The sequence below is a fragment of the Dermochelys coriacea genome, chromosome 4 (assembly GCF_009764565.3).
Source record: "Dermochelys coriacea isolate rDerCor1 chromosome 4, rDerCor1.pri.v4, whole genome shotgun sequence".
Classification (NCBI taxonomy): Eukaryota; Metazoa; Chordata; order Testudines; family Dermochelyidae; genus Dermochelys; species Dermochelys coriacea.
In genome coordinates, this window is record NC_050071.1 from 10419527 (window position 1) to 10435098 (window position 15572).

Here is a 15572-nt window from a genome sequence, read left to right on the forward strand (position 1 = left end):
GTTGTACAGGAGCTGAAATTGGGCCAACACCTTTATCAGTCACTCATAAAACAAATCTTTTTCACTTGAACTCGTAGCTTTCTGGCATTAATTAAAACTCATTGCCTCCTCAACCAAGTATGATCTTTCCAACTGTCAAAGGTCTATGGCCAGAGCTGCCAGAGGTAATGTTTGGAGACGTGGGTGAAAGATCTTCCCTTCCTGCTGGGACAAGAAATCTGTTGATAACTGGGGCATCTTGTAATTGCCATTGGATAAACGGAAAAACTCAGTGTATGATTGTTGCCTTGGCTGGGCCAGAGCAATGAGACTCACCCTGGCTGAATCCTCTCTTATAAGACATACCAGCACTTACCCTACAATGACATTTTATACATTTGTCCCTGTGGGAACATGGTGTGTTTGTGAGATAGTTAAGAATGTTTATGAGCTAGCGAAGGTCGCAGTGAACCTTTGATGACCCTTTAATGAACCTTGAGAAAGAGTTACGGGCTGGAACGTGACCCAGACAGACTGGCAACACCAGATCCTGTTGACAACAGATAGCGGACAGTTGTGCTCCAATCAAGAGGAAGAATGCACGTGTACAGCCCGTGCTAAGGCTGCTCAACCAACAAAATGTCTCCGTGACCGGATGATGGACTTGGGAGGGGGTTGAAAATGTTATGTAAGAGGAGTGTATAAAAGCAATGAGGAAATAATAGATAAACGGCTTTGCTACCAACCATATTGGCTGATGTGCTTTGTCCGGCTCGCATGAGAACCCCAACATGTCCCTTTGAAATTTATGGTCCCCAACCCCTACAAATCTAATTGGGGAGCCCCCATTTGGGGAATCGTCCCTGGGAGCTAAAAGAGAAGGTTGGGAAAGGAATAACACAGGGGTTTGTTATACATGACAGTATTAAATTCGATAGCGCCTGATAGCGCTAACAGATTACACATGAGTAAAGTTAAGGGAAACAATTACAAAGGAACAAAAAAGAAGTGATGGTGCTGATTGTGCTGTTAATGGAGAGGTATCACATATGGGGGCAGTGTCATACATTCTACTGTCAGTCTAGGGAGGTATAGCGAAACTGTAATTGAACCCAAGGCCAAAAGGAAGTGTGAGGCCTGTGACTACATGGATCACGTGTGCATGAATGAAAACTCTTCTTACACAGCACATTCATACTGAAGGCAGAACATCTACTACTTAGGTTGCATAGAATGTTTTCTGCAAGAGCCAGCAGTGAGCATCAGTCATTTACAAAGCTATACAATTTCAGTGGTGATCTCTTCTAGCCCTTTAAATAACCCAGATTTTCTCAAGTGCTGTGGGAATCCACAGTCCCTAGTGCAGCACGCTGCTTCCCAGGAATAGTCCAATATAGAAATTAAATAATTTCTTCTTTGAGGAGATGGCAGGTAACACTGACAACCCTGGAAATGCCTTACCTTAATTTCATTGCTTCCAAACTATGGCAGACAGGAACTTCCTTCTATGTGGCCTTTTTATCTGATTTGCATATATCGTCCTTTGCATCCTAAGCAGAGCCAGTTCAAGGTAAGCTGAGATGCCCCTTCAATACTGTCAAAATGAGCCTTTAGATACAGGACTCAGAGTCTATGTACAGCTTCATCCCAGCTGCCCTGAACTATCCTAACTGTGTCACCTGGGGGGCAGAATAATGGTATGGAGGGTGGGGGGGAGTGTCAAGAAAGTTAACTAAGAACACTGGAAGCAGAGTTAAGTCAGTGCTGTGCGCTTTTGAAACTCCCCGTGGGTCCAAAAGGGAAGTATGTAGGGAGTAGCTAGTAGAAAGGGAGAACCTGGGATATGGTTTAGCCAGAGCTAAATGGGAAAAACATCCTAACTCCCCAAGAGAGAGTCTCCGCAGAGCAGCCTCCTGCACAAAGCCACTTGTACTTCATAGCACTCAGCATTGGAGCCGCAAAGGTCACACAAACACGGACAGCTCTTCTGGATTGGAATGGGCTTCCATGATCTAAGTAAGGCCCCCTGCAGCTCCAGGGTTCACAGCACTCTCTCATCCTGTCTTTAGCCTGGGGGTAGGGTAGCAGGCTGGGATACTCACTCTAGCCAGATTACAGAATAGCAATTCCTTGTCAAGAGAAATGTAAACTACTCCTTACATCAGATGAAGGATGCAGCTAGCTCTTTCTGAAACAAAGTACCATGCTTCTGTGGTGAGGCTCAGACATCTTGTCTCACAAAATTAACACATTAATGGCACACATTACGTGGATTCAATGATGGCTAACTGATAGTTCTAAAATGTAAATAGAAAATCATCATTGTATATATTTCTAGTAGGGTCTGCCAAGGATCTGTTCTTGCCCCTTTGCTATTTAACATTTTTATCAATGCTCTGGAAGAAAAAAATAAAGTAATCACTGATGATGTTTACAGATGACACATACACTGGGGGAGTGATAAATAATGAAGAGGACAGGTCACTGATACAGAGTGATCTGGATTGCTTGGTAAGCAGGATGCAAGCAAGCAATAAGCATCTTAATACAGCTAAATGTAAACATATACAAAGAATGTAAGGGTAATTAATCATTGAAACAATTCACCAAGGGGAGTGTTAGATTCTCCATCACTGGCAATATTTAAATCAAGTGGATTTTTTTTTTAATATGCTCTAATTCAAAAAGAATTATTTCCAGGAAGTTCTATGGCCTGTGCTATATAGACAAGATGACTGCAGACAAATTATGAAAAGCAACTAGATTTTTAAATTTCTCAATATTAGTAATCACAGGTTAAAAAAAATAAACAGAAGGATCAATCTTTACCTGATTGTGTCCCTTTAAGGCTAGACACAAAGTTCGCTAACACACACAACTGGGCTCAAAGGACACTAGAAAGTTAAGGAATCCCTAATACAGCCGGCAGACTTATGTTCCCCACTTCTCTCTGCTTGAAGGGAGATTCAAGGACTTTAATAGAGTATCTAGAATATTCCATCTATTTAGTTTTATAGAAGGTCTGAGCTGCTGCAAATACATGTACTTGGAGGTTTTTTTTGTTTTGTTTTTTTTAAAATTAAACAAAAAATGTGGTAGTTTTAATGCAATTTACAAGATTACAGCCCAGATTGCTGGGGTTTAAAGTGAAATCAAAAATACCTGGTGACCAATTTTCTTAAACTCAGAGTAAAACTTTGAACTTTCCTTAGTGTCATTCCCTGCAGTTTGTTAGTGAGTCAAACTAGCCAGACTGGATGAATGCAGTGTCTCTATGTTGCCCCAGGTCAATAGGAAGCCTGCCTCATTGAATAAGAGAAATGTTACATTTTCATTGTTAAAAAGTGTCTAGCCCTTCTGGTTGCAAAGAAAAAGCTTCAAGTTTGAACTGATATGTCATCTTAGGGAGACTGCAGCCAGACTGCTCCAGCGCCTCTTTGCTCTTTGTTTTGCCAAGCAGCAACAGAGTGAAATTAACAAGATTTTAGTCAGTTTCACTGCTGATAGACCAGGAGGCCATGGGGAACTGTCAAAACAGGTCAGTTTCATGCTGCTGAGGACAGCTGGGCATAAGAAGAAGGTATAGAGATAGGGGTATTCATTAGCAATAACCCTAAGTACAGTAAATATGATTCATGGGGAAGTGGCCTGAATAAGGCTGGAGAAAGGTAGAGCAGTGGAGACCTGTTCTCCTCCCTCTCTCCAACCACAAGGAGACTGGTAGAGATGTAGAGTAGTGGAGACCCATCCCTTTCACAGCAGCCTGGAGACTTTGAAGAGGCGAGAAGGAATAAAACTTCCTCCTCTTTCCAGCATCTAAAAGGGGATGGAGCTTCAACTATGTCAGGCATCTATTAACCAGAGGCTGATATGAAAGCTGGAGCACCCACACAATCTAAAGGGGTAGTGACCATGAACCTCACTGTATTCAGCATGAGCAAACACAGGACCATCCTAACCAGTAATATAGAGACTTGGTGCTTCAAAAGGGCTAATTTCCCAAACCTGATGAAAATTACAATAAAAAATTGATTAGAAGAAAAAAAAATTTAGACAGAAAAAATGTGAATGATAATTGGGAGTTCTTTAAAAATAATTTATTAGATGGTCAAAAAGCCACAATTCCACAATCCCACAATCAAGAAAGTGGATAACGTTGCGTAAATGGCCAGCCAGATTCAGTGATGAAGTGAAGGCAGAAATTAAGAAGCAATAGATAAATGTAAAAAAGGAGAAATAGATAATTGATATAAGTTATGATTTGTAGAAAATTGATAAGAGAAGAAAAGACATCAGGGAAAAAGCCATGGCAGGGCTAAGGACAAGATGTTTTTAAAACACATTAGGAAAAAAATAAATCTTAGCAATGGTATAGGCCAATTACTTGATAGAGACAATACCATCATTAATCATAGAATATCAGGGTTGGGAGGGACCTCAGGAGGTCATCTAGACCAACCCCCTGCTCAAAGCAGGACCAATCCCCAATTTTTGCCCCAGATCCCTAAATGGTCCCCTCAAAGACTGAACTCACAACCCTGGGTTTAGCAGGCTAATGCTCAAACCACTGAGCTATCCCTCCCCCCAAGAAAGTAGTTTTTCACCACAGGTGGGACTTGAACCCACAATCTCTGGCTTAGAAAGCCAATGCCTTATCCATTAGGCCACTGCCTTATCCATTAGGCCATTAATAGTGATGCAGAAAAGGCAGAAGCATTTAATAAATATTTCTGTTGTTCTGTATTTGGAAAGAAGCAGGATGATGTACGTGTGTCATGATGATAAAGTACTTTCCAGTCTATTAGTAACTAAGGAGAATGTTACACATCATCTTCTAGGAATAATCATTTTTAAATCAGCAAGATTGGATAACTTATACCCAAGTGTCCTAAAAGAGTTGGCTGAGAAGATCTCTGGACGACTAACATTGATTTTCAATAAATATTGGAATACTGGGGAAATTCCAGAAGACTGGAAGAGTGCTAATGTTATGCAAATATTCAAAAAGGGCAAGTGGGATGACCTGGATTGTTATAGGTCAATTAGTCAGATATCAGTCCTGGACAAAATAATGGAAAAGCGGATGAATGATTCAATTAATGAAAGAGTTAAAGGATAGGAATATAATTAATGCCAGTTGGTTAACATAGTTTTATGGAAAATGAGTGTTGTCAAACAAACCTGTTTTCTTTCTTTGACAAGATTACAAGTTTGGTTGATAAAGGTAGCTGTTTAGCTACAATATCCTTAGACTTTTGTTATGTATTTGAATTAGTACCACACAACATTTTGATTAAAAAATTAGCACCATACAATATCTATAGGGAACGTGTTAAAGGGTACAAGAACTGGCTAAAGGAGATCTCAGAAAGTACTTGTTACTGGGGAATCATCCTTGAATTGGGGGTGCTTTTAGTGAGGTTCCACAGAGATTGGTATGAGGCCTGATAATATTCAATATTGTTATAAATGATCTGAAAGTGAATATAAAATAATTGCTGATAAAATAGACAGATGACTCAAAAGAGGTGGTAAATAAAGATGAGAGCATGGCAGTCGTGCAAAGCAATCCAGATCACGTGGTGAACTGGGCAAGTTCAAACAAAAGGCATTTTTATATAGCCAAATGCAGGGTCATACAGCTAGGAACAAAGAATTCAGATCATACCTACAGAAAGTGGGAGCTCTATCCTGGAAAGCATTTGCGGTTCATAGTGAACAAGCAACTCAACACAAGCTCCCAGTGTGATGCTGTGGCAAAAAGGGCTAATGCAATCTGTCAATGTATAAACAGTAGAAGAGTAAGGAGGTTATTTTACCTTTGAGTATAGTATTGGTGAGTGACACTGGAGTACTGTATACAGTCCTGGTGTCCACATTTTTAAAAAGGATGTTGAAAAATTGGAGAGGGTACAGAGAAGAACCATAAAAATGGTTTGAGTATAGAGACAGACTTATCAAAAAGAAGACTGAGCTGTAACTTGATTATACTATGATTGACTTCAAGGGAAAAAATACCAGGTATTTAAAGAATAACAAAACCCAGTGGCTGCACGCTGAAGCCAGACACCTTCAAATGAGAAATAAGGCACACATTTTTAACAGTGAGGATGATAAACCATTAGAATAAACTCCCAAAAGAAGTGGTGGATTCTCTCTCTTGATGTCTTCAGATCCAGACTGGAAGCCTTTCTGAAAGATATGCTTTAGCTAAACACAAGTTATTAGTCTCTGTACAGTGGTAATTAGCTGAAATGTAATTGCCTGTGATACACAGGCGGACCAGACTAGATAACCCAATGGCTCCTTCTGGCCTTAAAGTCTTAATGTTAAAAATCCTGTATGAGCAGCTGACTGCCCAGAGCTTCACTTATAGGGACCCCACCTGTAAATGATGTGTGCTTGTAATTACACTATTCAGCCACTAAACGTCTGTGTGTATGCTATACTGCGCTCTCAACACAGTGTGGTCCCTGATAACTTGTATTCCAGCTTTGTCATCTTTGTTTATGTGGAAGCCTGTTTGTGTCTATAGTTATAACCATTTTCTTTGTGGGGATAAATGGGTAACAGTTGTGTATGACATTGAAAGCAACATTAAAATGCAGGAGATGAGCTATCTTGGAGGCCAGCCCAAGCCTGTGGATTGAACTCCCCCAGGAACTAAGGACCCATCACAGACCTCCCCATCATCTACTCCAAATGCTAGGCACATTTCTTTTACCTGCCTTCTCTGACATGTATATTTTAAAAAATGCAAAACAACAAACACTCCCTGCACATGCTTCTCCCCCTGGGAAGAAACGTGATAGATATTAGACATGTTGCTTAATGCATGACTGGAAGGCTCTCTGATACTGCACTCATCACTGCAGTATAAGAGCTTGCAGAGACTAGATCTCTGTAAGGTCTTATACTGTGCTCATCACAGAAGTATCACACACAATTGTTACCCGTAGAACGCAGGATCAGTCTATTGTGCTGATAACTCTGATGGACCACAGATTGTTTGTAGCAAGTCACAACCCCAAAAGCATCTTCCATACCTACCTCTGTCCATTATGTGTCTGGTAAATTTTTACAACCACTGTTCATGAGCAAAACACATGCACAGAAAAAGATCATAACTAAAAACACCAGCACATGGCCTGGTTCTCAGAGATGCTGCCACTGAAGCCCACTGGGGCTACAAGTGCACAGGACCTTGGAAGATCAACCACTAGTACTTAGCAGTTCCCTGCTGTGGATGTCAGAGTGCTTTACCAAACTGGGTAGTCATTACTGTTTCTATCTTATGGATGGAAAAACTGAGGCAAAGAGAGGTTAGTTTGTCCAAGGTCAGGGAGCAAGTCCCCGGCAGAGCCTAGAAACTATGATATGATGAGGAGCAAGCACAGGTGACTTCAAGATGATAACCTGTTTAGGCTAATGTGAGAGGAAAATTGCTGAAAAGGATTAATTTACATTAAAATGGAGAGACAAACTAAATGTTAGGAAAAAAAGGAACAAATTGAACATACACGTACACTCAAACGAGAAGGGCATGCAAAACATTGGAATGCCAAAGCCACAAACATAGCAGATTAAACAGGAGGAGATGGAGTAATGGTTCCCCAAAAGCGATAGGTGTGGTGCACTGTTTTATTTCCACCATATGTAAATTACTTTCTGCTGAGGTGAAGGCATCATACATTGACTACTAGTCTCACAGTAATGTCCTAAGCGGCCAGAATCTTGCTTTGATTTTATGTCTGCTGGGACATTGGCTCAATATGGCAGAGAGCTGAAATCTGCAGTCCTCACACAGGCAGAAGTTCCGCTGAAGTTGAAAGAAATTATAGGAACCTTCAAATCTTCCTAAATGGGCTAGCCACAGAAAAAGAGCTCTACATCAATCCTGGGCAAGCAGTAACAATGCAGCCTCCTGAGAAACATCTACTCAGGATGGGGAAGTGGAAGGGATGTGGATACTGGGCACGCAGGATAAACACAGGCAGAGGTGGGTACAATAATTCAGGGTATCATAGGCCATTTAAAGAGAAAAGGAGGGGAGAATCATGGAAAGGATTCACACGGATGGTTAAATGAATGAAGAAATCAAAAAGGAAGAGGAGAAGGAAAACAGAATAAATCATAGTATATTTGATACGGCTATTTCATAATTGTGGTCTTGTTAGAGGTTTGTTGACCAGCCTTGTGACCAACCACGGTCCCTTGCATCATTCTGTGGTGGTCATCTGCCCTCAACAAACCAGGGAATGATGTGGTGTGGCCGAGGACATTCAGACGTGGTTAGTCCCCATCCAAAGCCAGCCTGTGTGTATGCCGAACTGGATCAAACTGGTTCCTGGTCAGTAAACAAGGCTCCTGGCCTAGGACAGACAGGGTCTGAAAATAAAGTATTGAGTAAGTGAAAATTAAACAAGTGAATATTAGATAAAATTTTGTAACATTTGGCCATGTGTTAGCATCGGGAATGGGTACCCACCACTACCAACCTCTAGGCCCCCAAAATGTTTACCTATAAAACAAAAACACATTCTCCAGGGGATGCCAAGGTTCACGAAATCATTTGGACCCTAAGAATTACTCCAGGCTACACTGCTTTCAATGGTGGATTTTCCCTCAGCAATTGATTGTAAAACTCCTCTGTGTGGGGATTACTACAGAAAACACAATTGAACTCTCTTTGCATTTTAGAGAGAGGATTTTGCAAAATCTTTCCTTGGCAGTGTCCATGTTTTTTTGTTGATGTTGCTTTCAGTGAGTTCATTACCATAAATAATGTAACCCCTAAAGCAAAAAAACTAAGATTAGAATTTGTTTAACCTGAAGAACTTTTTTAGTAATTACATCAGCTCTTAACTCATTAATGTATTGTGCAACTTCACTTACCATGCAGATGAGTTCACTGATGAAAGCTACTGAAAAAGCAGAAAAGAGGAAAACTAGCAAAATGAATACCAAAAATGCAAACATGGTAACTCTGAAGTCTTGTATTCTTCCCCCTTCTTAGGCAGATGTGTTTCCTTGTCCTTTTCATGGAAAGAAACCAAGTTAGAGGATTGAAAGACACATCCCAATGAATTTCCCCTGAAATTCACCTGTATAAAATTATATTCTAAAAGTAAAACCAAACAGACTGTTAAGACTACACAAGTAAGCAAATTTATTTTAAGACACAAACAAATATTGTGGCAAACAATATATAAATTCAATTGATAACAGGGATAAATATCAGACTTTGTTTTCAAATAGATATAAAATATATTCAGATTTTTTCTCCAAAAAAGCAGCTCTTTTTTCCCTTTCTTTTAAGCTAACAGGCCAAATAACTCATCAGAATATTGGCTCCTCAGCTGGCAGGGAGTTTTGAAAGCGCTATGGGGAATCTGGAGATTTCCCTGCAGCTCCTACTAATTTTACAGTAGTGTAACATGCCTGTGGCCAACAAACAACTGCAGAAAAAATGCTATGGAAATGCTTTGCTTTCTTATAGAATTGACCAAATCTACACTATGTTCTGTCAAAGGCAAACCTATTCCCTTCTAGGCCTAGGTCGCCTACTTACTATTTTCCTTCCTGACTTCTTGCCCTAGAAACTCAGAAGGAGAAATCTATTATTACTGCAAACACTGCCTATATTTTGACAGAAGAGGCGGCACACAATGGGCACTTTCTAGTGGTCAAAACTGGAACAAACAGCTACATGGGTGCTCAGACAGGCACCAGTGAGCACCAATTTCACAAGCTAGACAGATGCATCTAATTCTTATTTGTGGAAAATGCATGTTCATGAAGAACAAGGACTATTCAGCTCTAAAAATTAAATTCTCTTGTCATCTGCAGTTCAGCTACGATGGAGCTGCCTCTGGTACAGACCTTGCATCCTAATAATCCATGAAGTGGAGGAACTAATTTTCAAGAGCTGATAAAATTCATTTGCCTCTATATACTATGCTCAAGCAATGGTCTCCAACATGAACACCTAGAGCTAGCAGAAATCTACCTAGCCTTTCTGTTACTGCACTTTTCCATTATACTATGGACAGTGTTCTATGGGTCAAAGCTGGTACTAACGTAGCTACACAGGTGCTCACATACTACAAGGAATGAGCACCAATTTCTAATATGTCTTGGCAAATCCTCCATGTTGCCCGTATTCACCCTACACAATGCAAGGTCCCTGTATTGGGAATACCAGGCTTGCAAGCTGCAGAGTGGAGCAAGCTGTTGGCACTGCTCCTGCAGTGGCCAGAGGAACCCCTGCTGTGTGATGCAGCGTACTTTCTTCCCTTCAGGGCTGAGTGGGCAGCCTCCGTAGAATTCCCATCCTCTACTGGCACAAGGAATGAAACATCTAGAAATGGCAGAAAGAGCTGTATTACTGTCTGGTCACCTGGCTATCCTGTAGCTGTTATAAGGATCTAGCTGGCATGGATAAATATATATAAATGAATGTGGATTGAAAATCAGCTGAGGGTCAAAGAGTTTTAAACACCTGAGGAGTAACCTAGATTCTTGGCCTTGCTATAACTATGTAGGAGCATGGCGAAACCATCTCCAAGTAGAAACACAAGAGTGCGTTTTATAGAAACAGAGCTGCTTTCTGGAAAAACAATCCCGAACCCAAAGAAAGCACACATAGAAAACAGTAGATTGTCAATGGTACTTTGAAACAAATTCAAGTTTATCATTTAGTGTGTTTACTTCATACAAACAGACATGAGAGACTTTAAACTTCAAGCTTTGTTCAGCATGTATGCAGTTAGCATCCGCAAAAGCACCATTGGATATGGAAGAATTAGCACCACCATAATTTTAGGACCTAACTGGCAACATGCATCATTAAAAAACTTGGAACATGGAAATTTGTGTGGTACATGGTACAGTCTATTATAAACAATACAAGGCAATTTATGATTTTTCATACAGTACAATACAGTCACTGATCAATGAACCCTTTTAGTACAGTACATGACAAGTAAAACCTTGCACCCTGTTAACACTAGAATAGGCTGTAGATTTAAACATGTCTTGTGTGAGAGGGTTAGTTTACCTTCTTCCTACCTTCAAAATTCAGGGTCTGATATTTACATGGTCTCAGAAAGCATGCCCAGATTGTTGGTCTGTGTTTCAATATGGGCAAATACCAAACGTGTATTTTGCAAATGTAAAGATACACAAATTAAATGTCAGAACCACAAAATAACCCAATAAAACAGAGCTATAACCACCCCAATTAGCTTTAGTTTTCCTGAAATCTAGGTCTTGCAGTAGTACACTGACATGGAAGGCGAGGGAGCACCCCAATGTGCATCCACTGTGGATACACTGCTAAGAGTGCTATGGAGTGGGGCAGCTTGGGATGGTGGGATATCCTGCCTCAGCCTGAATGTGAGGTCATGATGTGGGGGTTCAACATTTTGATGTTACCCAGTATAGGATGAATATGACTGCCCTGCTCTGCAGCTGGGAGTCAGGCTTAAGGCCAGATCTACAGGGCCAAGAGCTGCACTGGGAAGTAACCAGCCCCCTATTCCTGAGGTTCAAACACATGAATTACCCTGCTGCCATCACTGCCTTCTACGCCACCTACTAACCTGCAGGAATCTTGGACAACCAGGACTTAAAGAGTCAGAGCCTCTACAACGGCTGCCTCCTCGCTGGCCAATAGGTCTCACTCAGCCATATTCTTATATTGCTCCTCCTCCGCTTTATCCGTCTTCCTCCCCATCTCTTCTTGCTCCCTCCCTCCCCGGCTGCACTCTCTCCTCTACTGCTCTCACTGGCACTATTGTTTACTCTTGTCCCCATTTCCCTCTCGCCTGCACAACAGGGCCTCCACTCCCTTTTTTGCTGCCACCTCGTCCTCTGGTGATATCTGCTCTGCCTCTGCCCAACCCTGACCTGGAGGTGCTCTTACCCCTAACATGGCTTTGGCTGCCACCTTGACACCCTCCATCCTCCCCCAGCTCACAAATCCATCTCTTGACTGACAAACCGTCACCTTCCATCCAACCCCATATCTCAGCCCATCTATGACAGTTCTGCTGTATCCAGTTGCCCATGCAGACCCAACGTGCCTCAAGCTGAGTCCTTGATCTTTCCCTCAAGTCCCTTCCCATTTCCCTGTGTCACCCTAGAGATCACCATCCCCCCACTCATGCAGGCCCATAACCAGGGATCTGACCCAGCCTTCTCTCCAGACCTGTACATGCTGACCATGGCTACATCCTACTGCATCTTCCTACATAGCATGTCGGAGATCAGACCCTCAGCCTCCAGCCGCGACTCCCTCTGCCTTGCACCCCTCACATATATCAAGAATGCTGCTGCCCCAACTCATCACTTGGACCACATCAATTCCCTCCACACTACATCTGCTTCCTTACTCTCCTCGGTGCAGTGATGTCGACAGAGCCTGGCCAGACAGGGTGAGCTGTGTCTGCCACCTCACCCCTGTACCTCCCTATTCCTGACACTATCTCACTTCAACTCTGTCCCCATTAAAACCCTAAAACAAAATATCTAACTGACACAGCTGTGTCAATTTTTCACCAGATTCATTCCCTCGTGTGCTCTATCCCTGCCCCTTATCTACGTCTGGACAGTCCCCAGGGCTAAACATGGGCCTTTGGGCACTTCCAGCTTATAATGGTCACTACTGCTGCTGCTAACAATAAAGGTGGGGGAGAACAGAAAACCTGGTTTAAATGGATTAGTGACCACTACAGGATTAATGAAAAGTGAATTGCATGTGGGTCACTTTAGTTTCCATTTTATTGTGGCACTTGTATAGAGGATTCTGATAACCATGAGAGTTGGGATAAACTTAGTCTTGACTCAGGAAACATAAATCAGTGCTTTAGTGGTCATGCCCATCTGATCAGGTACACTTGGGGATAAAAGAGGTTAAAGGCAAATTCACATTACTCCTCTAAAGCTAGCTGTTTGACTATTGAGACAATGGAATGTATCCCCATCCCACACACCAACTTAGCTGGCAATGATATGTCTTTCTAGAAACAGATCATGTAAAGAGACCCTGAACTGTTACTTGCATTTAGGTCAGTTCTGGCATCCTGCAAGATACTGTATAACAAACACACAGAAAGGGTTAACAGGTTTACTATTCTTGATGCACAACATATCGTCATAAATGGGGATATACATCAAGAAACGTAAACTCCTGAAGCAAGTCCCACACCAACACCACTTTACACCTCTGACGTAGTGAGAACAGGGTCCAATGGGAAAAGTGCTAAATTACAGTACATTTGCATTTTTATATGTCAACTATCGAACAGCAAAACAGATTGTTTGAAAACAGAATCAGTATCGTACAGTAAGTTCACATTTAATTCTTCACCATTTCTACACTTTTAACACATGCATTTTATTTCCATTATTTTAATTCCAGTAGGACCAAGATCCTTCAGAACAATGATCTAACATTAAACAAAAAAATTAAGAAAAATATTAAGCATCACATAAGTTTCAGAAAAGTCTGTTAATTAGCATCACAATGTACTTAGATTTACATTTAAGATTTTTCATGCCATGACTTTAAAACACCTTTTGGTTAATAATATTTTACTGAAAAAAAGAGTACTGTTGGGGAATATATATCTATCTATATATCTATAGTTTTAAATTACTACCTGCTATATACAGGTTTCTGATAAACTTGACTCATTTCAATGTCATCCTATTAATGTATATAGCTGTGAAATTACTTCAATATATATTTCAAAAGAATGCTAAATAATTATAGTGACCTTACATGTTGTTAAAAAGAAAGTCACTGATAAATTACATTAAAACATTGCCTGTGTGCCATTACAATTTATTCTTTAACTATCTTAACAAAAATATTTAAGAACTTTTTCCCTTTTGAAATATTCTTCTGGTGAAAAAAGGTGCTTTGCTATAAATTATACTTGGGCTTGTCAGGTGTGCCATGTAGTAAAGAACTTTGTTTACTTTCAATGTCTTGAAGGAGGAGATGTCAAGTAAAGGGAGGCAGCAATCCTATTTTGGAGATAAGCTGCTCCATGCTCCCCATATCCTGAGCTGAGTCAAGGGCATACTGCGGCCTGTTTAGCTCATGGGGAACTTTCAATTTTCAAAAGCACCTAAGTGACTTAGGAGTCCAAATGCCTTGAAAGTCAATAGTATCTAGGGTTCTGAGTCATGGAAGTGCTTTTTGAAAATGTTACCCTCTAATTAGCTATGGTCCTTACTACTAAGACATGCCAACACTTCCAACTGTTATGGATTTAAACCTGGACGTCCAGAATGAATTGGGCTATGAAGAAAACCTGTCCTTTATTTTAGCATCACAACTAAAAATATAGAACACAAAAGCATAATCCTATTTGGCCACTAATATTTAATGTTTTTTAATCACTTCAATACTTAGACAAGATACCCAAAACAATATAGAGTTCTATTCCAATAGAAAGCTCTAATCAGAGCTCAGAGGAAGAAATCATTAAAATCTATGGTTTAATAAGAAAAATATCTTGATTGCTGCAGCAAAATAAATGTAACTGATGTATCTACTTTTTAGTTTTAATACACCATATTCGGACAAGCAGATTTGATCATGCTTATGCTCTTCCAAGGTTATTTCTTCTGTGTCAACTAGTTAATAGTGATATATAAAACCCCATTTACATGTCATGCTTTAGAATGATCATGCAATTTACTACAGTAAGCATGGGTCCTTATCTAGCATATTTCACATGAGAAGAACTCTCAGTAGGAGTATTGCCAAAATAAGAATTGATTGGACCCGTAACTAGTAAACTGGGAAAAATGTATGTCCTGTAGTGATATTTAGATACCCACAGCATAAATGCCTTCACAACCAAATAATTTTTTCTTCACTAGACGAGAATCTGAAGGCTTCTAAAAGAAGCTAAACATCATCAAGGACTTGACAGGGTACAGCATGTGATGTTAAATATGTACATCCTACATCTGATGGGTCTCACTTTGTTTTCAAAATCATACAGAATTAGCATTATGTTTAGCATATAGTGACAAAATATCAAATTCAATGAAGTGTCTTTCCAATCAGTCTCTTCCAGGATAGTCTCAAAACTTTCATATTTGGATACCATAAAAATTTAACAACAACTGGCTTCCTGCCACAATGCACTTCACATTCCTAACGCCACTCCAAAAATTCAACAAACCCAACAGTCAATCTGCCCAATATGCTACCCTCCAAATATTCTGTAATTCCTTCATTTGAAAAAGATCTTTTTTTGTTTTAAGCCCACAATAAGTCTAAGTTGAACTTCCAATAGAGGCACACTAATGGCTTTTATTGCAATGGCTTAAGCACAGTCTGCACTGACAATGATATCTAATAAACCTTAGGAATAGTTTTTAATTTGCTTTCCTGTCTATCCTTGGTGGACACAAAGGTAAAATTGTGGTACCAAAAGGAAGAGTACATAGCCATATATTTAAACTATATTTCTTATTTCACAGCCAGTGGTCTATGCAATGCAAAGTATAAAATACAGGGTCTTGCACTGTTCTTCTCCCCCATAAGGTTTCTCCTGTATCTTTGGTGT

General features: G+C 40.4%; 1 protein-coding gene across 2 annotated transcripts in view; it reads right to left on the bottom strand.

Moving 5' to 3' along the window:
• Window positions 1-811: 811 nt before the first annotated feature.
• Window positions 812-15572, bottom strand: part of PURG (purine rich element binding protein G) — a 45840-nt gene continuing 31079 nt past the window's right edge. Inside the window, exons 3-4 of one of the 2 annotated variants that reach the window (XR_006280720.1) lie at window positions 8875-9014; window positions 812-8367 (exon numbers count right to left, since the gene is read on the bottom strand). The gene's annotated coding sequence lies outside the window, so the exon portion shown is untranslated. The remainder of the gene's footprint in view (window positions 8368-8874; window positions 9015-15572) is intronic. The other variant, XR_005292622.2, reaches the window with a different exon arrangement.